The sequence below is a fragment of the Ursus americanus genome, chromosome 20 (assembly GCF_024610735.1).
Source record: "Ursus americanus isolate L20-20 chromosome 20, mUrsAme1.1.p, whole genome shotgun sequence".
Taxonomy (NCBI): domain Eukaryota; kingdom Metazoa; phylum Chordata; class Mammalia; order Carnivora; family Ursidae; genus Ursus; species Ursus americanus.
Window position 1 is genome coordinate 44,509,149 of NC_142146.1, and position 23,709 is coordinate 44,532,857.

The 23,709-nt window shown below is 41.8% G+C and overlaps 1 protein-coding gene and 1 long non-coding RNA gene across 5 annotated transcripts in view; one reads left to right on the top strand and one right to left on the bottom strand.

Annotated features, from left to right (window-relative positions):
• The window catches only part of WWTR1 (WW domain containing transcription regulator 1), a 166,462-nt gene that overhangs the window by 127,270 nt on the left and 15,483 nt on the right, over positions 1–23,709 (bottom strand). The window lies entirely within an intron of this gene.
• On the top strand, positions 73–22,069 carry LOC123802285 (uncharacterized). Of its 4 annotated transcripts, none has more exons than XR_006782489.2 (4): positions 73–1,096; positions 7,321–7,521; positions 17,947–18,164; positions 20,459–22,069. It is a non-coding gene; the product is annotated as an uncharacterized LOC123802285 (long non-coding RNA). The 4 variants fall into 4 exon arrangements; XR_015727898.1 differs by having other exon boundaries at positions 17,950–18,164; XR_015727897.1 differs by lacking the exon at positions 7,321–7,521 and having other exon boundaries at positions 73–178; positions 853–1,096; positions 20,459–22,064.

Consider the following 23,709-nt stretch of genomic DNA (forward strand, 5'->3'; position numbering starts at 1 on the left):
GGAGCGAACTCCCACTCCCAGAAAAGAGGCGGGCCCGAAAGTTGAGCTGTTGAATTATGCATGACCTTCAAGTCCTGAGCCAGCCTGCCCCCGCACGTCCCTCCCCTTCCTTCTCCTCCTCCTTCTCCTCCCCCACCTCGGCTCCAGAAAACCCTGGGCGTGATAGGTACTTTGCTGGGTAAGAGGAGACGCGTGCCCCCCATCCACTCCTCCCGGTCGCGCGGACCTTTCCCGCGGAGCCCTGGACCTGCATTCCTTTGAGTTTACCGCGGACTTAGGGCGGGATCAAAGGGAAAGTGGCCTGCGCCTGTTTAATCAAGGGTTTGTGGACCGAAACTAAGGCTGGGGGCGGCGGAGGGCACGCGAGTGAGCGGCCCAGGCGGAGGAAGGGCCAGTCCTGACCGCCGCGCCCTCCCTTCGTGCTCGGTGTCGAGGCCCCGAGCGCCCAGAGCGCCGCACTGATCCGAGGTTCTGTCTGAGGGCGGGCTTGGGTCCGCCCTGGCTCAGGGAGACAAGGCCAGCCTTTCCACGGGAGGCTGCTTAGCGCTTGTGACCATATTTGGTCTGGCGAGGAGGCATCTTGGCTTGCAGTTGTCTGCTAGAGCGCAGACGGTGCCCAGAAAGTGCCTCTGTCACTAGAGCTGCGGCTTCGCCAATGCGTGCGTTGTAAACAAACAACCTTGAAACCATTCATCAAACCTTAGTCTCCTCGCGTGACTCGGGTCACTAGAAATTGAGAAGGAACCTGGCCAAAGCTGGGTACTGGAAAGGGAGAGCAAACGCGCCCCCCCTTCCCCCGCGACATCCGCGCGGGTTGTGGGAGGATTGGAATGTCCCTGACGCCCTCCACAGAGCCTGGAGCCGGGATGGAACCCGAGCAGGTGGCTGGGAGTAGAGAGGGTGCGCCAGTGACCCGGAAAAAACCACCCCACCCTCCCACCGACTGGATCTAGGAGAGGGGTGGAGACCCCCAGCCCCTAGATCTAGCTTGACAAGACAGCTGCGGGAAGTAGGAGGCGGCCTTGGCCTTCCGAGCAGCTCAATTCCTTCTTCCCTTGTCCCCTCTCCACTTGGGGGAAAGGGAAGCGGCTGCGAGGTAAGTCACGTTTCACAAATCCCCATGCCATTTGATTCAAACAGTTTATGAAATAAGTCAAATGAGGCAATATACGTACAGACAGCCGGGACTTAACAGTGGTTGGACTTAACGATTTTTCCACTTTAGGATGGTGCAAAAAGGATATACATTCAAACTTTACTTGGAATTTTGAATTTTGACCTTTCCCCAGGCTAGTGATACCAGTGCCATACTCTCTTGATGCTGGGCAGCGGCAGCCACAGCTCCCAGTCAGCCCTGCCATCAGAAGGGTAAAACAACTTACACTTACAGCCATTCTGTAACCATGTAACAATTGTCTTTCACTTTCAGCGCAGTAGTCAATAAATTACTTGAGATATTCAACACTTTATTATAAAATAGACTTTGTGTTAGATGATTTTGCCCAACTGTAGGTCAATGTAAGTGTTCTGAGCACATTTAAGGTAGGCTAGGCTAAACTATGATGTTCAGTATTAAATGCATTTTCAACTTACGGTATTTTCCATTTACGATGGATTTATCAGGACCTCATCCTACCTAAATCAGGAAAGATCCGTAAAACACCTTGAACAGCACCCAGTCCATTTGCATACCGCTTCATTAAATAAAATAGAATTGTATTAAGTGCAAGTATTGCACCTCAGTATTTTTATAAGGGTGAAATAAAGTGAAAATCTGGAGTTGCCTTGAAGGAGAAAAGTTTACAGGAAAGACAAGACCACCCCATAGTTTTGCCTTGGAAAAGGCCAGGGAGTATTTGGGGGCCACTCCCTGAATGGCTACTCCCTGTCACTGCCCACAATAGAAAAGAGCCCACCAAAATGAGGCACCTGTCACCCCGTTATCTATACTTGAAGGTGTGCTCTGATTCTAGACTGCCCACAGAGTGGAAAAAATCAGGGCTGCCTTACAGAGAGACAGCCAGGCGGGTCACTTTCAAAGATAGCAGAGCATAAGCTCTTTTCCAGAGACTCTGGAACCCCCGATTTCCCGTGCAGCAAAATCCTCTGCCCATAGGACCAGCAGAAGGAAGGGGAAAGCGACACGTCACTCCACCGGAAATAGTATCAGTAAGCTATCGTCAGAAGCCACCACAGTTATGACAATGGTGAAATTAGCTATGGAACTAGAGGAAGTGACAGGGACCAAATGGTTACTAATGAGAAGCTGCAAGGCTAACTTGATGATTAAAGGATGGAAACTTGAGTCCAGCCCTACTCCAGGAAGTTCCTCACCCAAGAAGAAAGGGCCTGCTTTGTAAGGAGTATCTGGCAGCTACCAGAGAAGAAGAAAATGCTGAGGGAGCCATGAAAATCAGCCAGTGAGAATCAGGGTTGGGATTGGGTGGGCAAGGATGCTGTCTTCATTCCTTGCCAAGCTTCAAGAAATAGATAGTGGAAGAGAATTTTATCCCTGAAAAGGAAATTGCCCAGATCACAGGATAACTCAAAGGGAAAATTCCCAGTTCCCAAATAGCCTATACGATAGTGGATGTTTGAGGATAATTGCTCCATCCTTCAAACAACAGCTTCAGATGACATAACATTTACAGGTCCCTTGGATGTGTCAGGTACCACCCACATGAGGCAGCATGGTGTAGGGACTAAATGTATAATCTCTGGAGTAAAATACCTGAGTCACCTCAAGCAAAATATACTGGAGCTCTCTATTCTTGGGTTCCTCCTTTGAAAATTACAATAACAGTACCCACTTCACGGGGTTCTCAGTTAAAACACTACAAAGTTTATCCATTGGCTCATGATAGAACACAAGTTTTGAAGTGCCAGCTCTACTCTTTATATTGGGCAAGTAACTTAGCTTCCCTAAGTCACAGATAATTCATTCACAAGTTGGGAGATAATATTGTGGTAGTTGGTGACATTGCTGCTTTTCAGCGGGACCTCCCTCCTGTTAGTCACACCCTTATGAAGTCCCTTCCAACTTATATCTGGACTAGGCTGGTGACTTGCCTTAACCAGGAAAATACAGCATTGAGTATGTGCTAGCTCCCCCAACCCTACCCCCCCAACCCTCACCTTAACCCCTAAGAAGGTGTGGAAGTTTCTATTTTTGTACTTGTGGAACACCTAAGTCCCTAGATAAGTCCAGCTACCCCACTGAAGAAACCACATGGAGAAGGAGAGGCCCTGAGATACGGGGAGAGAGGGAGAAGTCCAGCCACCCCCCATCTGTGCTGAGCCCAGCCCCTAGCGGCCCCAGCTGACTGCAAACACATTAGTGACCACCATCAGGATGAATAAAAGAACCGAGCCTTGCCCGGCCCAGACTGCAGAACTGTGAGCAAATAGAATGGCTCCTGGTTTAAGTCACTAAATTTTGGGATTTGTTTAATGCAGAATGAACATGCTAAGGATTAAAAAAGAAAATGCAAATAAAGTTCTTAACACAAATTCTGTTACATACTAGAGCACTCAAATGACTGTGATTGAAGTCTCACGGAGACCCAAAGAATAGATAATATGTTTTATATCCCCATTTCACAGATAGGGAACCTGGCCCAGTGAACTTAAAGCATTTTGTCCAAGTACATACAATGAATTCATGAAAAAACCCCTCAGATTCAGCCCAGGATTTATTCTAGATCAGAGTGCTTTTTCTATTCTCCCATCCTGTGCGAGTCACCATTTGTTCCCTGGTATTGTCATTTTAAATCAGTGTGCTACCTCCTGCATGCCTATCTCCTAGAGAAACTCCGCAGTTTTTATAAAATAATCAATTGAGAAGGGCGCCTGGGTAGCGCAGTCCTTAAGCGTCTGCCTTCAGCTCAGGGCGTGATCCCGGCGTTCCGGGATCAAGTCCCACATTGGGCTCCTCTGCTGGGAGCCTGCTACTTCCTCTCCCACTCCCCTGCTGTGTCCCCTCTCTCGTTGGCTGTCTCTCTGTCACATAAATAAATAAAATCTTTAAAAATAATAATAATCAATTGAGAGTAAGTAAATTTTCTCCGCTTGCAAATACTTTCCTCTAGAAGCTGATACCTGCTTCTTAATCTTCCCCTCAACACACTTTCTACTGAAAACTTCCCTGAGCCATCCATCCCTCCTCCTTTCTGTCTCCATCCAACCAATAGCAAGTGATTCTTTATCCTGTGTCCCTCAAAACCATCCTTCCTTTCCTGCTCCCACAATAAGACCTTATCTCAAAGTGCTTGGAGTGGCTCCTACCTGGTTTCTCTGCCTCCAGTCTCTCCTTTCTGGCCTCCTATTTTCATGATGTCATTCCCTGGCTCTCAAGCTTTTAACAGCTGCCCACACGAATAAAGGTCAGAGCTATCAATCTAGCACCCAAGGACTTGCAACAAACTGCCATCTTCATTGCTTTCTGACCTTGATTCTTACACAAATGTGTCTTTATCCACTCCCGCCAGGCTCTGACCCAAGCACATTTAGCCTGTTCCCTCACTACAAATATCTCTATTTGAACCCTGCTCAAAACTGCCGTCCATATTCCATTGTCAAGCCTCCATTAGTCTCTCTCCCTTAAATTCATGTTATTCCTGTCTTTTCCTTTGTTTTCGTGTCTGTTTCTTTGACACATAATCATCTATAACACTGTCTTATATTCTAACTTTTACCTCAGTTATCTCTTGCCTCCTCAACTCTAGCTGCTGGGGCTAGAAGAATCCTACATTCTTCATGGAAGTGCCCCTTTGAAGCCCACAAGTCCTTATTGAAGGCATGATGATCCTTACATGATTTTGTCCATTCTTCTTTTAGCACCCACTGGCATACTCCTAACGGTTTGTAAAGTAGCCTCTCACCATTCATTACAGTTTTGGCACTTCATATGGAATCAGCTCCTGAAGAGAACTGAAAGCCTTTTGAGGACAGGTCTAAGAGGGCTTTGTTTTCTTTCTGTTTTTCCCCACATCTAAGAAGGTGTTCTCCACACAGCCGGGCTCAGTACCGGTGGTCACCCAGCCCAATGGCTGTTGTTTTGACTTCGTCATCTGCCATATTTGCCTCAGGAAAGCCACAAGCTGCTTTCCTCAGCCCTGCCCCTCTGAATTGCTGACTTGGTGTGGGTGACTGATTCCAGCTAAGGCGAATGGTCAGAAACTTGGTGGGGTGGGTAAGTTGTTAGAGGACTCCAGCCCAGAAGCCCTTGAGGCAGAACCTGCCTGGGCTTGCTGAACCAGTATAGAGAAAATTCCCAGAGCAGAATCAGCATTAGCAACTGAAGAGGAACTAAGCAGACAAGGACCTTGAATAGATAAGGGTTTGAATAATAAAGAGTCCAGAAAACTGTTGGCATAAGATTAATCTTTATTTCACTAGGAGGATCAGAGTTGACCAGTTCCTTGACAAATCAAATGTGACACTTGTGTATTCATAATTTACTGCATCCCAAATGTCTAGCACAATGTCCAGCATACAGCAAGGTTATACTTAAATCAAAATGAGTTGGTCCTGCCACACATTTTTGCACGTATTCTTTGCAGATACAGGTCTCATTGTCAGGCTTCACTTTGGTGTTCCTAATAAATGCATGATGGGCATGATCATATAAGGAAGATAATTTTGATAATGATGATGAGGGATGGGATTGTGTTCTCCCTAATGTTATCTCTTGCTTGAGCAATGCAGTCAGATTAGAGGAAAGGGGGCTTTCTGAGATTTAGTCTTTACTTGGGTACTGTGTGCAAGTAGTCTGTCCTCTACTATTTTCACTATTTTTTTTTTGTACTGGGGAAAATATTTTTAAATGGAAAAAATAAATTAATACATATCTTCTTAGAAAAAAATAGAGATTAATATCAAGCTATATTGTAAAGTTATATTGCCAATTGCAGCATAATCTTAATTAGAAGTATCCTAAATATTTAACAAGAAATTGGCCACGTATTTGTGAAAGCTTAATATCTAATGAAGTTTTTGATAGCTATCTGAAATAGTACTTATGGGGGTGCCTGGGTGGTTCAGTCAGTTAAGCATCCGATTCTTGGTTTCAACTCAGGTCATGATCTTAGGTCTTGAGATCAAGCCCTGCCTGAAGCTCTTCACTCAGTATAGAGTCTGCTTGAGATTCTTTCCCTCTCACTCTCCCTCTGCCCCTCCCTCCACTCATTCTCTAGCTTTCTCTCTAAAATAAATAAATAAATAAATAAATAAATAAATAAATAAATAAACAAACAAATAAATAAATAAAATCTTTTTCATTTTTTTCTTTTTTAAAGATTTCATGTATTTATTTGACACAGAGGGGCGCCTGGGTGGCTCAGTCATGAAGCATCTGCCTTCGGCTCAGGGCGTGATCCTAGCGTTCTGGGATCGAGCCCCACATCAGGCTCTTCCGCTATGAGCCTGCTTCTTCCTCTCCCACTCCCCCTGCTGTGTTCCCTCTCTCGCTGGCTATCTTTCCCTCTGTCAAATAAATAAATAAAATATTTTTTAAAAATTAAAAAATTTTAAAAAATATTTGACACAGAAGAGGGAGAGAGAGTACAAGCAGGGGGAGCAGCAGGCAGAGGGACAGCGAGAAGGGAGCCCAATGTGGGGCTCCATCCCAGGACCCTGAGATCATGACCTGAGCAGAAGGCAGACATTTAACCAACTGAGCCACCCAGGTACCCCCATTTTTCTTAAAAAAATTGATAAAATCTTTTTTAAAATATGAAATAGAGCTTCTGAAGATAACGTACCAATGTGAAAAAGATAATTTTTATTATTTTTGAAGAAATACATCTGGAAACAAGTATCTATGAACACTATAATTACAACTTTGTTCAAAAACATGGGAAAAGATGAATGAAAAGATGCTAAAAATAATCCCTAAATGCTAAAAAATAAAATGTAAAAATAAAAAAGATAAATGTTTCTCTCTATGTACTTAGGTCTGTGTAAATCTATAAATGCATTACATAATAGAGAAATTGAATCATCACTCTCAGAAGCCCAAACCATATTATTAGTATCATTTTGGGTATGATGAGAGAACTAATAGCAGTGTTTGGAGGTAAATTCAAGGTTATTAGCATTATTTATACATTCAAAAAATATATTTATATTGTTTGAGTGCCCACTACATGCAACACCAGAAGTGATCTTTCAAGCTAAACTTGGAAGAGTCCACCACCTGATAGGACAGTCACTGGTTGATGATGTCACTGAACTCCTCCCTCTACCCAAATAAGTCCCAGATCTGGTTACACCAGCTGTTCAAGCCACTGCCCTTCTCTGTCTTGTTTGTCACGTTGACAGGAGCCCAGGATATACAAGCTCTCCTCTTATCCCTCTGTCTCAGCGTTGTCCAGACTCAAGTGAGGCCACCTTTCATGCCTGGTCAGAAAAGGTCAATCCCTTTTGGAGCCAAGAAGAGGAGAGGAGCAATCAAACCAGTCTGGGATGAAGAGAGGGCCCAGGACTCAAATTCTGCTCCACAAGAGCACAGACTCGATGGATGTGAGTTCAACTCACACTTAAAAATGACACAAGTTTCCTTTAAAACTATATATTTACATGGGGCGCCTGGGTGGCACAGCGGTTAAGCGTCTGCCTTCGGCTCAGGGCGTGATCCCGGCGTTATGGGATCGAGCCCCACATCAGGCTCCTCCGCTATGAGCCTGCTTCTTCCTCTCCCACTCCCCCTGCTTGTGTTCCCTCTCTCGCTGGCTGTCTCTATCTCTGTCAAATAAATAAATAAAATCTTTAAAAAAAAAAACAAAAAACTATATATTTACAGATAATCTTAAAGAGTGAATTTATTCTCGTGTAGTGCCACGTAAGTCCTAATTGGACCATTTGACCATAGACATTTCCACCTAGTCATAATACTTAAAAGTTGTTAGTACTTCAGTTATCATGGGAGTAGTAAATAATGTTTATATATTTTGCAGACTATAAAACAATTTCACCTGTGCAATTATACATGAATCTTACAGTAACTCTAGAATTGGCAGACAAGCCTTACTAGGCCTCCTATTATACAGAAGAAAACAAAGGTTCAGAAGACTTCGTGCCTCGCCAAAGGTCATCAGTTTATAACAAGAGAGCCAGAACTCAAACCCTGTAGTGCCTATAGGCTTTCATATTATATTTCTCTCATAACTTATTTTTTTTACGATTTTATTTATTTATTTTAGAGGGGCGTGCAGGAGCAGAAGGAAAGGGAGAGAGAGAATCTCAAGTAGATTCCCCACTGAGCACAGAGCCCAACTCGGGGCTTGATCTCACAACCCTGAGATCATGACCTAAGCTAAAATCCAGAGGTGGATGCTCGACCGACTGAGCCACCCCGGCGCCCGTATTTCTCTCATAACTTCTTAACTGAATCAGAGTCTTAATTGCTTCCTCGTTTGTAAGATTACAGAATGCTGTCCCTCAAAAAGATAGGATATTTTTAGTTCTTTTTCCTCCATTGACTTATCCCTCTAATATCATTTCACAATTGCTTTGTCATCTAATGGCCATTCAGTGCACAGAGGCTCCTAAAATTTAAATTCTAGTTGTCTCCTCCCTCATTAAATAAATGAAAACTCAAATGTGTTGGAGGATACTTAAAATGTAATCAAACTCTGATTAATGGAGTACTTGCGTGTATTAAAGAAACCTTCTGTCATGTGAATCCTCACTACTAATTAATATGGAGCAGGCAGTCCCGACTTTTTTTTTAAGGGTTTTATTTCTAAAGTTATTTTATAAATTGGTCATTTGAAACTCAGAATGTGTTTTGTTATAGAAAAAAATATATTACAGATGATGGCTAGCTACCACAGCCATCCTTGGGAGCCCCAAAACTTCAGTGTGTCCTGGTCCTCAAGTTGAGTCTTTCTAGACCCTTAGAGGACTGGTGTGGGAGAAGGAGAACACAGAAAGCAGGCATATTTATTCTATGATAGCAGCAAGAGGAAGTTCTTGAAGGGTCAAAGCGTGTCCTGTGACTTCAGGACTACCTGGTTGGGCAAATTCACATTTTCTGTATCATACATTCTCAAGAAGTGGGAGGAAAAGTAGTTAAGGCTTCTCTTGGCTGCAGGTAAAAAGTTATGTTCACGAAAGCAAAAGGGAGCAGTTATAAGGATACTGCATGGAACATAAGGACGTGCACACCTCCCTCCCTCTCCCTCTCTTTCCCTTGTCTCTGCTTTTCTCTACATTATCTACTTCATTGTTTCTGGACAAAGCAGCCTTTTCTGCATGGTACATGCTTTTCTATGCCTCACAATTTCACATATTACAAGCAGTTCCTCTTTTTCTTTTTTTTAAAGATTTTATTTATTTGAGAGAGAAAGAGAGTGAGCGAGAGCGAACACAAGTGGGGGGTAGGCAGAAGGAGAGGGAGAAACACACTCCCTGCTGAGGAGGAAGCCCGACATGGGGCTCGATCCCAGGACCCTGGGATCACAACCTGAGCCAAAGGCAGACATTAATCCACTGAACCACCCAGACACCCCTACAAGCAATTCCTCTTAAAAGAGAAATGGACTTTTGCCTCAGGTCTAAATCCCGAGGGAAAGATCTCTGGTTTAATTTGAATCAGGTGTCCATCTTTGGACCAATCACTTTTGATGGGGGAGGGGGGCAAGAGCAAGGTCAAGAATAAGTACAATGAGCATAACCCTAAAGGGCAGACAGGAAGCTCCCAGAAAAGAAGGCCCAGGCAGAGGACCCCAGACATGGAATAACAGCTTGAGTTCATATGCTTAGTATTTCTTAGCATGAACCAAGTCTTTCAGCTGTTTGCCTTTTAGAAATGAATCACAACAAAACACTTGGAGGAACCACATGATGCCCTTGACAGCTACACAATTTTAGGGCTACCTGGGCACTAACCTAGAGGCTGCACGTTGTAATTCTACTAAATCATCATCTCCCACTTTTTGAGCAGAGATTTCAGGCAAGAGACATTCATTCTATTTATTTCCTCCTACCTGTCAAAGTTTTGTGTTTCACAGAAGGGAAAATAATCTGCAGACATTTCAGAAGAGTTTTACTTAAAACACCTTGATAAAATGCCAGAGAAAAAGTGAATGAGAAGATCCCTGAGATTTAGCTACTACTTTACTAAAAAAAAAAAAAAAAAAAAAAAAAAAAAAAAAAAAAATCCATAACTATTATCTATGCAAGTGTCAATCGAGGCTATTCCCTTGTATAGATTGCAGAGCCAGGAGTTCAATATTAGAAATCATAGTAATTTAGACTTTGGCTGTTTGGCATTGCATCTATAAAAATAAAACTGGTTAATGGCCTTCAAGGAAAAAAGCCTCTAGAATTTTAGTCTTCCACTTCTCTTGTAATTATTACAAGACTGCCTTAACTAATTAAATATGGCAACATAGACCTTTCAATGAGAAAGGACAAAGTTGTGATGTTGATTGAAACACATTCTCAAGGGAGAAATCTATCTCTTCTGTCTGTCCCATGGACAGGTATATTAAGGTGTCCCAGAACTGATGCTTCATTATGTCACATCAGACGATAAGGTCTTGAGTTGGAAGTGATGGATTCCATTCTTAGAACAAAATTCGTCACCAATAGAGGGGGACCCTTTTGATGAATTATCTGACAACTTAGCAGCAACAGTTATATGATTTCTCCACATAAGCTCCTGTAGACACTCTACTCACCAAAAGACATGGAGGGCTTTCAAAACTTTTTTGTGTTAGTGTTTGAACACCCCACAAAGAGACTGCCAAGAAATAAGTTTCAGTCTGTTTGGCTCAAAGGATAGACACAATCTGGTGGTAAATTTCATTCTTGCTAATGAATCCTCCCTTTGACTTTTTGGACAGCTTGGCCAAATAAGTTTGGAGGCCAAACTTTACAGACTCCAAAGCAAGCTGTTGGTATGAAAGAGACCAGATCATTTTGCCTAAAATCACCAAAAACCTTTGTGTCAAGTCCAGAGTTTTACCCTTAGTCAATCTTTCTATTTTACCACTGCCAGGGGCGGGGTGGTGGGGGCGGTGGGGAGGGGAGTTGGTTTTTTGGGAGAGGAAATAAGAATCCCCACATACAGGCATTTTCCCACCCAGACTTATTTACTTGCAAGGGAAACTTCTTGGTGGCCACAAAATCCCACCAAAGAAAATCCCAACCAAGTTCATTCCTGTGCCAGTTTCATTAATCCACAGCTTGGAGCAGCAGTGTGTAGCTGGTCTGGGAACAAGACTGCTCTTTCTTTTGGTTATCACAAATCCATCTGAACTCAAAAGGGCCTCACTTAAATCAGGAGTTTCTATTCTTCTCAAAATGTCATGTCATTTGAATTTGTAGTTCTATGATCTAAAGGAAACAAACAATGTCCCCACCACTGGTGTCCAAAGGGAGGGAGGAAGGAGGGAACCATGAAAGTAATCCAGGAAAACACTGAAAGTGAACTTGCCCTTCAGCAAACAGACAAAAATTAATCTCTAAGTTCTAGACGACACTAACATGTTCTGTAACTCCTCTGCAGAGGCCAGCAGAAATACCTGGATTTATAAGGTAGGTGTCTGTTTAATCTTCAGTATTCAAACTTTTCATCGAGAAACAAAAAAATTGAGAAAACAGATGCTTACTTGGAAAAAAACTAGCAAGAATGATTTGTGGGTCAGTTCAGATCCACCGGGAAGCAGAGGCCAAGACAGAATTACATGAGCAAGAAATGTACTGGGGGATATGTCATAAAGAATAAAGGAGAGGGGTGCCTGGGTGGCTCAGTTGGTTGAGTGACTGCCTCTTGGTTTCAGCCCCCTGTGATCTCAGGGTCGTGAGACTGAGCCCCGTGTCAGGCTACGCACCTAGCCTGGAGTCCTCTTGGGACTCTCTCTCCCTCTCACTCTGCCCCTCCCCCTGCTCTCTCTCTAAAATAAATAATCTTTATTTTTTTTTATTTAATGATTTTTTATTATATTATGTTAGTCACCATACAGTACATCCCCGGTTTCCGATGTAAGGCTCAATGATTCATTAGTTGCGTCTAGCACCCAGTGCACCATGCAATACGTGCCCTCCTTACTACCCATCACCGGTCTATCCCATTCCCCCACCCCCCTCCCCTCTGAGGCCCTCAGTTTGTTTCTCATAGTCCATAGTCTCTCATGTTTCATTCCCCCTTCTGATTACCCCCCCTTTCTTTATCCCTTTCTTCCCCTACTGATCATCCTAGTTCTTATGTTCCATAGATGAGAGAAATCATATGATAGTTGTCTTTCTCTGCTTGACTTATTTCACTTAGCATTATCTCCTCCAGTGCTGTCCATGTTGCAGCAAATGTTGGGAACTCGTTCTTTCTGATAGCTGAGTAATATTCCATTGTATATATGGACCACAACTTCTTAATACAGTCATCTGTTGAAGGGCATCTCGGCTCCTTCCACGATTTAGCTATTGTGGACATTGCTGCTATGAACATTGGGGTGCATATGGCCCTTCTGTTCACTACGTCTGTATCTTTGGGGTAAACACCCAGTAGTGCAATGGCTGGATCATAGGGTAGCTCAATTTTTAACTTTTTAAGGGACCTCCACACTGTTTTCCAGAGTGGCTGTACCAACTTGCATTCCCACCAACAATGTAGGAGGGATCCCCTTTCTCCACATCCTCTCCAACAATTGTTGTTTCTTGCCTTGTCTATTTTTGCCATTCTAACTGGCGTAAGGTGGTATCTCAGTGTGGTTTTGATTTGAATTTCCTTGATGGCTAATGATTTTGAACATTTTTTCATGTGTCTGTTAGCCATTTGTATGTCTTCATTGGAAAAGTGTCTGTTCATATCTTCTGCCCATTTTTTGATCTGTTTGTTTCTCGTGTATTGAGTTTGAGAAGTTCTTTGTAGATCTTGGATACCAGTCCTTTATCTGTAGTGTCATTTGCAAATATATTCTCCCATTCCGTGGGCTGCCTCTTAGTTTTTCTGACTGTTTCCTTGGCTGCGCAGAAGCTTTTTATCTTGATGAAGTCCCATAAATTCATTTTATCTTTTGTTTCTCTTGCCTTTGGGGATGTATCCTGAAAAAGGTTGCTTTGGCCGATGTCATAGAGGTTGCTGCCTATGTTCTCCTCTAGAATTTTGATGGATTCCTGTCTCACATCGAGGTCTTTCATCCATTTGGAGTTTATTTTTGTGTATGGTGTGAGATAGTGGTCAAGTTTCATTCTTTTGCATGTAGCTGTCCAATTTTCCCAGCACCATTTATTGAAGAGACTGTCTTTTTCCCACCAGATGTTTTTTCCTGCTTTATCAAATATTAGTTGCCCAAAGAGCCGAGGGTCCATTTCTGGGTTCTCTATTCTGTTCCATTGGTCTATGTGTCTGTTTTTGTGCCAGTACCATGCTGTCTTTGTGATCACAGCTTTGTAGTACAGCTCAAAATCCGGCATTGTGATGCCCCCAGCTTTGTTTTTCCTTTTCAACAGTTCCTTGGAGATTCGGGGTAAAATAAATAATCTTTAAAAAAAAAAAAAGAAGAAGAAGAAGAAGAAGAAAAGAGAAAAGGAGGAAGAGTAGGCCAGGAAAGCCTTCATATCGCCACGCAGGTCTGATACCTGTGAAAGGAGGAAAGTGAAGGAAGGAGGATTGGGTAGAAGTGCCTCAGACTGCAGCACAGCTTGAAGAAAGTCCTAGCCAGGGTGATGGGAAACTCCAAGACAATGACTGACCATGAGAGGAGTCCCAGGGTGGACAGGGATGGCTCAGCATTAGCACACTGCTGGGCTCAGTCACAGGCAGACTGAGATCATGGCCTTCCCCGTGTGAACAATGCAGTCATTCCACAGGAGTGGCCACTGGCACTGTCAGCTGGCTGCTCTCATAGGAGGGTCTCTACTGAAAGGAGCCCTAAGCAGTGAACCCACATGGCTTTCACCACTGTCTAGACAAACTGCATCAAACAGACTGACTCCTCTCATCCATTTCAGGATGCGGTTCTTCCATGGTTCTTAAGGACCTCTCTCCTGAGGGGAAACTTCAGTGGTTAATGAGACAAATCACAGTCCCTGCTGTGGCAGTTGGTCTTGAGGCCAGAACTGGTATTCATCTTCTCTCTCAACTCCACTATCCACCCTAAAGTCTCCACAGCCCATGCCATCTCCCCTGCAGGTGCTGATGGCTTGCCTACCTGGTGGTGCAACTCAAACCTTCATTTTAAGGGGGCCCAAGCCCTTGGAATCACACCCTTCTTAGACTGGGGCTGCTGTCCATTCAGTTATAATGGGAAAAACTAATCCCCAGAGGCACCAAGTGGATCACCTGGTTGTGCACATTCCTCCCTGTCTACCCCTTGTGTGGTAGCAGCCTTTACTCCTCCTGCTGCTCAGGGTCATTGATCCCAGCCAGAATGATGGTGACTCTTCTTGCTGTTGTCCCCTGGACACAGGAGTCTAAAGTGTGTACATGGCATTCACAGATTACAGTTAAATGTTACTGTTGTCAGGTCCCCTAGCAAGAGTGTACTCCCTTTGGGGACCTGAACCTCTAACCCTATAGATTCCAAAGCTGCAAAGATGGGACACACAAAGTTCCCCAAAGGATCACTGGGAATGGTGTTAAATGGGTCCACTTTTGCTTCCACCTCTTTGTTCTTAGACTCATGCATTCCTCCTGTAAGTGATATAATATCAAATAGAGGTCTTTGATTTGGTGTATACCCTGCACCCTGAAGGGTGGCTCCTCATCCCTGCAGAGTATTGCCTGTAGGCTGGTGCTTTAGCTGTGCCTTGACTATCAGTTTAGCTAATTCTAAATATTGCAGTATGTAATACAATCAGTGCATTCTATAGCCAAGGGGTAATATCTGTACCTCCTTCACTGCTAAGTGAGTTCCCTGAGCAAGTGCTATGTTGTGTGGGATTTTATGTCTATGGATGAGGCATTCTGTAAGTTTCCAGGTAGTGGTGCTAACTGAGGCTCTGTAAGCATGAAAAGCAAATCTATACCCAGAATTGTTATCTACTCCTATGCAGACAAAGTGGATGGAGGGGGCCTACTATAGTCAACTTGCCAAATGGCTGGTTGGACTCTTCTAGGAATAGTGCCATATTGGAGGCTATCTCTGTTGTTGGTACATTGAACATTTAGAAGCAGCAGGAGCTAGATTAGCTTTGGTAAGTGGGAGCCCATGCTGTTGGATAATGCATAGCTTCTGTCTCTGTTACTTTTCATTTGTCATCATGTCAGTTCTGGGATGGTTTATGGCAAAGACTGGCTGGCATCAACTGGCCAAATCCATTTTTTTACTTGTTTTTTTTTTTTTAATGCCTCTTCAATGGTGAATACTTTTGAGAGGGCATTAATCTGTAACACAAAATCTCCATACTTCATTCCTGCTCTCATATATCCATCTAACATGCTTCTGCTTCTGACCTCTTGGTCTTCAGTGTTCCAGTCCTTTCACTTTCAGGGTCATTGCACAGGAAAGTGTATATATTCGCATCTCAGGCAGTCACCTCTCCTTCCACAAAAAGTAAATAACCTGAAACCCATGAAGCTCTACCCACTGGGAAGTTTCTGAGCCACTATCCATTTTTGTCTTGCACCCACATACTGAACTGACCAATTGATAAAGTAAGCTTGGGCTTTTTCCTCCCCCTGCTTGGGACCCTACAGAGAATGAGGGCAGCTGGTACATGGATGGTGGATGACACAAGTCTGGGATACCTACTTCTGCAGTTTACTTACGCCCTCTGATCCTGGTCAGGCTCAATCCCAGATGTACCACTACTCTTGAGCCTGTCCAGTTGTATGACTTGATAAATCCACCAGAACCCAGCTTAGAATAGGCAGTTCTAAATGCATGCTCACTTAGTGCCCCATGGCCAAGTGCTCTATCTCCACCAGGTCCTGGTAACATACCAGGAGCTGTTTTTCAAAAGATATATAACTCTCCTCGGAGGATGGCATGGCCTTGCTGTAGAAGTCCCAGGGCCTATGTTGTTATTCTCCCACTGGGGCTTACTATATCCTACACTGTATCTTTTCCTACCTCCAGCACTATAGGTTCTGCCAGGTGGTAGGGAAAGTAACAGCATTGCTCACACCACAACCTGTTCTTGCTGTAGAGTCATTTCTAGCTCTGGGTGTCTCCCATAAATAAAGCCTTCTATAAATCCTAGTATTTGGGCTACAATAGCATTCCTAGGTATGGAATATGTTGCCCCTGGGACATAAAGAAACCCACCAGGCATTGTGTTTCCCTTTTTTATAGTAGGAGGTGCAGGATATAACACTCTATGTTTTACTTTGGAGAGGTCCCAAATTACCCCTGATTACTGAATCCTTATAAACTTCACTGAAGTGGCAGTTTTGTGAATCTTCATAGAGTTTGTCTCCCGTCCTCTGGTGTGAATGTCTCCTCCCAAGGCTTCCAGCATCCTAGCCATATCTTGCTCATTCTGCCTGATCAGCACAGTGTCACTGATGCAATGAATCAGTGATGTTCTCTGGGATGTTCAGATGGTCCAGATCTATATATGAACTATATATAACAGAGGGTAGGAGAGTTAACATATCCCTGGTGGGAAACTATAAATAAATGTTGTTCCTTCCCCATGAATGCTGTTTCCAATCCTCTTTTCAAATTGGAATGGAAAAAAACTCATTTGCCAAATTAACCATTCATACCAAGTATCTGAGGCCTTATCAGTTTGCTCCAACAAGGAAAATGTGGCTGGCCCAGCAGCTGCAATCATGGCTGCTACTTGGTTGAACTTGTGGTAGTCTAGTCATTCTCTGCCATTCAGACTGGTAAATTAAACAGAGATATGATAGTAACTGCGCACTCCCCTGCACACTTTAGTGGTGGCACTAATCTCTACCACTCTCCGCCCCCATCCCCAGAATGCAATATTGGTTTTGATTTACTGTCTTGCTGGGAGTGAGCACTTTGGCAGGGTGCCATCTCAAAGGCTTCTACATGGCCTTATCCCCCGTGATAGCTTTCACTGCATAGGCTAAGGGCCCAATATGGGATTAGTCCTATTGCCAAATGTGTCAATCCCAATTATATATTCAGAGAGATGTATCTGCAGACCTACGGAATCTGCTCTGAGTCAGACTTTAGCCAGAATTCCATTTATTCATCTGGTCCCCATATCCCTATATCTAACTGTAGGCAAAGGGGCACGACAATGCTTCAGGGCTCCAAATATCAGTCAGTATCAACTGAGAACCTCTATCTAATAATCCTTGAAATGTCTGAGTATTCTTTCCCCAGTATATAGTCATCCAAGAAAACAGCCATAGACTCCTTTGGAAATGGCTGAGAATCCCTCCAGTATTACTTGCCATGGTGTTCCAGGGTCCCTACTCCTGAGAACTCGGTACCCTGTTCAGTCATTTGGACTCCTGACTGACAACTGGCTCGAACTGAGCAACAGTTTGCAATGTTTTATGGGGGTGACCAGTCTTAACTTCCTGTTCCTTTATTCTTGCCTTATTCTGATTTTAGATGTTAAGCAGCACCCTTCAGGTTATGGACAATATCTAGAATATGAAAAAGGCTAAGGAATATTTTAAATGTCAAAGGTGACTCATTTAAAAACCAATCTTAATAGTCCAAAATATTTAAAGCCATGAACTTCCACTTCTAGGTACAAACCAAACAGCAACTTTTACATAAGTTCTCCCAAATATATACATTAAAATATTCATAGTTCATAGCACTAAAAACTCTAAATGTAAAATACCCAAATACTCTTCAAGAGTATGTTGAATAAATAAATTATGAGGCACTATGTAGCAACAGAATGTAAAATGAACAAACTAACTACAAACATCATATGACCTAACCTCTGAAATCACCACCCAGAGTCACTTTACAACATTGTGTTGCAGAAAGGTCACAAAAGTCCACCCAGGTCTAAAGGGAGGGATACAGATGTTACCTCTTTTTTTTTTTTTTTCCCCAGTAGGCTCCACACCCAGCATAGAACCCAACATGGGACTTAAACTCACAACCTTGAGATCAAGAACTGAGCAGAAATCAAGAGTTGGACGCTTAACTGACCAAGTCACCCAGAAGCCCCAGCCAACTCTTGATCAGAAAGGAGCAAGGTCACATGGTAAAATGATGAGGTGGGATGAGAAATATTGATACAGCCATCTTTGGAAAATATTACCTGCCAAGGTAAGTTTCTTTCAATAATGTTAAATGGATGCTGGCTGAGTGAATACAAGGTATCTTTATTATGTGAATATTAATTCTCAGGAGATCCACTGAAACACTGTGATATAGGAAAGCAAAAGTTACCCGTAATAGAAATATTCACTAATATATACTCAAGCATCTCTCTCCATTTAACACTTCGAGTACCTATGATTATTGGAAGTGGTATTTATCCACCCATACAATGCAAAATGAAAAGGTAAATCTTGCAAAAAAATAAAAGATTTTAAGTCAATTATTTTTAGAGTATACACTAGTCCCCCCGTATCCACAGAGAATATTTTCCAAGACTCCCAGTGGGTGCCTGAAACCACAAATATTACTAAATCCTATACATAATATATCTTTCCTCTACATACACACCTATGATAAAGTTTAATTTATAAATTAGGCACAGTAAGATTAACAATAACACTATTAATAAATAAGAATAATTATAAAAATACAGTGTAATAAAAGTTAAGTAAATATGGTCTCTCTCTCTCAAAATATATTATTCTACATATTCACCGTTCTTATGATGATGATAAAATACCTAGTGATGAGATGAAGTGAGGTGAATGATGTAGGTATAGCGATGTAGCAATAGACTACTATTAACCTTCTGATAATACATCAGAAGAAGCATTATTTGCTTCTGGACTGCAGTTGACCATGGGGAAGTGAAACCCCAGAAAGCAACATAGTGGATAAAGAGGCACTACTGAATTTGTAATGTTGTGTAACTGGTAGACCAGCTAACAACTGGAAAAAGAAAATCAACAACGATGATCATGTTAGTGGAATTATCTGAAAATCCAAAGATTAAGATAGGCACTAGGGAAATTATTGAAACCCTTTGATTATTTCTGCATGTTAAAGTGAAGGGTATTCTGTGTGCTGTTAACTTTTGTTGGAAAAATTATGTGCCTCAAAAAAAAAAAAAAAAGAGCAATACTTGACTCAGATTTTGTACTTTTCAAGGACTAGCCCTTAGTTTCTATAATAACCTAATTTGGTTACAGAAAAGATAAAATTATTTTTATACTTTTTAGTTGTAATAATCAGATATAGTCCAAGTCAAACTTCTTCTTGTGAAGTTTTGATCCCTTTTTGAGTGGATTGACTTCAGTGGTCTTTTTTTTTTTCCATTACTGACAAACAGCCCTCCTATAATCTGCATAAGCTTTCATCCTTCTCTAGGGAGTTAAGTATGAGCAACATCAATTAAAATTACATCAGTGACAGTATTTTCAGAGCTTTCTTAGAAAGCCTATTATATTAAGTGAAATTAAACCTGAGGTCTTACAAGAGTGTTAGTTTTTGCCTTAGATATTAGAGCAAGATGCATCTGTAGTTATCTGCCAGATAACTTTTTCATCAAACATTTATGGAGCACCTGATTTTTGCAAGGCAATGTGTTAACATACTGTGGGAATTATAAAGAGGAACTGACTCTGCGATGAATACATTAGCATATGTATTTTCAGTCAAGGTCACTGTGACGTTTACGCACTGTGTCTACCACCGCCCCCATCACCTCCACCACCACCACTATCACCACCGTCACGTCTACCACCACCAGCAGCAGCCACATAGATCTAACAGTATAAAACACATTTATTAGGAAAACTGAAATTAAATAAAGAACTTTACCCTGAAGTTATTTGGATAACGGCATCTCTCATTCATTTAATTTGGTTGTATTTCTCTTGGCATATATTGCACATTCCCAAATGATACACACCAATATACTGAAATTTTCAGAGCGGTTTTTCAGCATTTTGACATGCTAAGAGGAAATTTTTAAGTGTGAAGGACTCATGGAAATTACTTATTCCAATTCTCTCATTTCTTAGATCAGGAAAATGAAGCTCAGAGAGGTGAAGTGACTTATGAGTCACTGTGAGTAGACAAGGACAACTCAATCCTCATAATTTACCCACTGTCCAGGGTCTTCCTCTCTTCTCCTGACTCCTGGAGCAGGAGGACCAAGTAAAGACTCTCAGTTCTGCCCGAGGACAAAGTTATCACACCTCTTAGGCAGACAGAAACTCTCTGAAGAAAAGGAGAAAGTGCAAATCCACTCCTAGGAGACCTTGGTTAGCTAGATTTGTGTGGCTGGTTATGTAAATGAAGAGGCCTTGCAAGGGGATGGGGTCAAGAGTTTCCTGGGGGTTCAGCTTGGCAATGCTGTATGGCCTGGAAAGAAAATGATACTTTGCACTTGCATAATACTTTTCATCCCTCCAACAATAACAAATGCAACTTTGTAGTTTCAGCCAAATACTGCAAAGTACTTCACAAATGTTTAACTCAGGAATCCTCAGAACAACCAAGAAAGGAAGACTTTTGAAAGAAAGGAAGAAAACAGCTCTCATCCTCATGATTCAGTGAGGAATCTAAGGTCAGAAGAAATGAGTCTGTACCTAGCTGAGTGACACCACTGGCAGGACTCTTGACATGCAAAGACAGTCCTCTGTTTGCACACTTTCTAAAGTGACCTGGACACGGGATTTCAAAAAGGGCAGATGGGTGGACCAAAAAAGCCACTACTTGTTCTTCCAGCCCCAGTGAATCTATGAAGCTTTTACAAGAGGTTTGGTTCTGAGTCTTTAAAGGTTCTTGGAATTCTGTTCAAAGAACTTTGGCATGTCTCCTAAAAGAATTTTTTAAAACCATGAATCCCTTCACAAAATTTTTAGTTGACATCTAAAATATTTTATATGTTTAAATAATTGCAAAGGTTATCATTTCCAGCATATTATTAATATGTGTATTTTAAAATAAATTATAGCTAATCTCTTTTTAAAATATCCAATTGAATCTAAAATCCAAGAAATTTGATGCCCATCATCATCCATTTAAAAATATATATAAACAAGTTCTTTAACAGTCCGAAATTTTACATCATTCCCTTTTCTCCTTAAGCTTATATTCTTGTACCACTTCTCCTATGTACTTTTATTTATATTATTGTGCCCAAAAGTCTTCTTAATTCACTATTATACTTTTCTGCAATAAAAATGTTTGCAAATTAAATTTTTCAATTTTCTGTATTTTTGTTAGGCTGAGCTACAGTAACAAGTAGACCCAAGCATGTAATGGCTCAACACAAAGTCTGTTTCTTTCTTACATAATAGTCTTGGTGAGATGCTCTAATAAACAATGTGCTCTCCTCCACACAGTGATTAAGGGACCCAATCTCCTTCTGTCACATGGCTCTGCCATTCCCCTGAACAAGGATCTAGCTTGCAAGCCTATTTTTATGTGCCCTGGGAGCTAAGAATAGATTTATATTTTTAAAGGGCTATTTAAAAATAAATAAATAAAAGGGCAGAATATGAGACAGAGGCCTTATATGGCTTTGTAAAGTCTAAATAGTTATTTTCTGGGTCTTTACCAAAGTTTGCCAACCCCTTTCCTAGAGCCTCATTCTTGATTGTATCTAGCTGATAGAAGAAGCAAAGAGTACGTGGAAAAGATTTTATGGGGACAGTCCTGGAAGTGACCCACATCACTTCCACACACATTGTGTTGCCAGAACAACTACATGGCCACACCCTACACCAAGGAAAATGGGAAAATGTAGGCTAGCTGTGCACCCAAAGAAGGGGAGAACAAATTTTAGAAAGCAACTAACAGAATCTACCACTGTCAGGCTCTAAAGCATCAAAAAGAATGTTATAATTACCAGTTGTGTAGAATTTATCAAAATAACCCACATATATGATGGATTAAGATAAACATTAAACAAGGGTGCCTGGGTGGCTCAGTCAGTTAAGCATCCAACTTTTGATCTCAGCTCAGTTCTTGATCTCAGGGTCATGAGTTCAAGCCCTGCACTGGGCTCCCTGTTGGGTCTGGAGCCTACTTAAAAAAAAAAAAAAAAAAAAAAGATAAACATAAAAAGGAAAATTTTATTAAAGGTGCAGTTCTTTGCTTTTTAAAGATTTATTTATTTATTTTAGGAGAGGAGAGAGGATGCATGGGAGCAGGGGAGGGGCAGAGGGAGAGGGAGAAAAATCCTCAAGCAGACTCCACGCTGAGTAGGAGTCTGACTCCGGACTTGATCCCAAGACCCCAAGATTGTGACCTGAGCTAAAATCAAGAGTCAGATGCTCAACTGACTGAGCCACCCAGGTTCCCCAAAGGTGCAGTTCTTAATAAGATGGATGAGACTATTTTCTTTTCAATTAGCTCATGTTTCCGAAGTTAGAGCATCAGTTTTAATTCTACTTTTCATTTTTATAAATGTTACTGCCAAGAAAGTTGCATAAAAATAAGAAAATGGGAATGGAAGAGCCTTTATTTAAAGGCAGTCTTAACTAAATTATTTATTATAAAAGCTGTTCACATCTGCAATTTCCAGGGCGTTTGTTAAAAATTTCTACTAAGGTTTATCAAACAACTACCTCTGTTCTCTTTCAACTAAAGGTGCCTTGTTGGGGCGCTTGGGTGGCTCAATCAGTAAACTTTTGACTTTGGCTCAAGTCATGACCTCCGAGTCCTGGGATCGAGCCACCTCCCCCACCCCCACCCCCACCAAGCCCTGCATCTGGCTCCTGGCTTAGCAGGGAGTCTGCCTGTGCTTGTCTCTCTCCCTCTGCCCCTCCCCCTGCTTGTGCTCTCTCTCCGTCTCTCTCAAATATAATAAAATAAAAATTTTTTAAAAAGATGTCTTGTTTACTCTGTAAATAAAAATATTGATTTTAATATACTTTTGCCAATACATTATTTTTTTAAATGCTTTTATTTAACAAATTTTAAATATTTTTGTCAGAAGCTTAGGGCTGCTGATTTAGCTCATTCAACTTACAGGAAATACTTCCCATACAGACTAATTGGAAAAGGCAGTCCTCATTGTCAAACCAATCAGCTAAATCAGATTTATATTCTGTTGGAAAAGTCTGAATTCATTTGTCAATTCAAATAAGTATGTTAAAATGCAATTTGAGGAATAGCATGAAACCACTGAAAAATTATGGAACACGTAAGATAAATTACTAAAAGCCATATATCAGGATGCACGGCTAATGTAATTAATTAATGTATCCACTTAAAAAATGTATAAAGCCATTTAAAAATACTCTTTCTTGGGGCACCTGGGTGGCTCAGTCAGTTAAGCACTTCGGCTCAGGTCATGATCCCAGGGTCTTGGGATCGAGCCCCACATCAGGCTCCCTGCCCAGCAGAGAGCCTGCTTCTCCTTCTCCTCCCAGCTGGTGCTCTCTCTTGCTATGTCTGTTGCTATCTCTGTCTCTCTCTCTCAAATAAATAAAATCTTTAAAAAAAATACTATTTCTCATTACTTAAGTTGTAATAATACCAAAAAAGTAGCTGAAATGTTAAGTTACTCATGAAGCAAGGATGATAGAAGTCCCGCTACTCCTCTGGTAAATGTGCATGTCTGCAGGTAATGGCCTGGGGGAGGGGGTAGATAAAAATCACATATAAAAAATCAAAAAATAATCCATTAAGGTTTTTAAAACTTATTACTTTCCAATGTTTAATGAAAGAGAAAAAG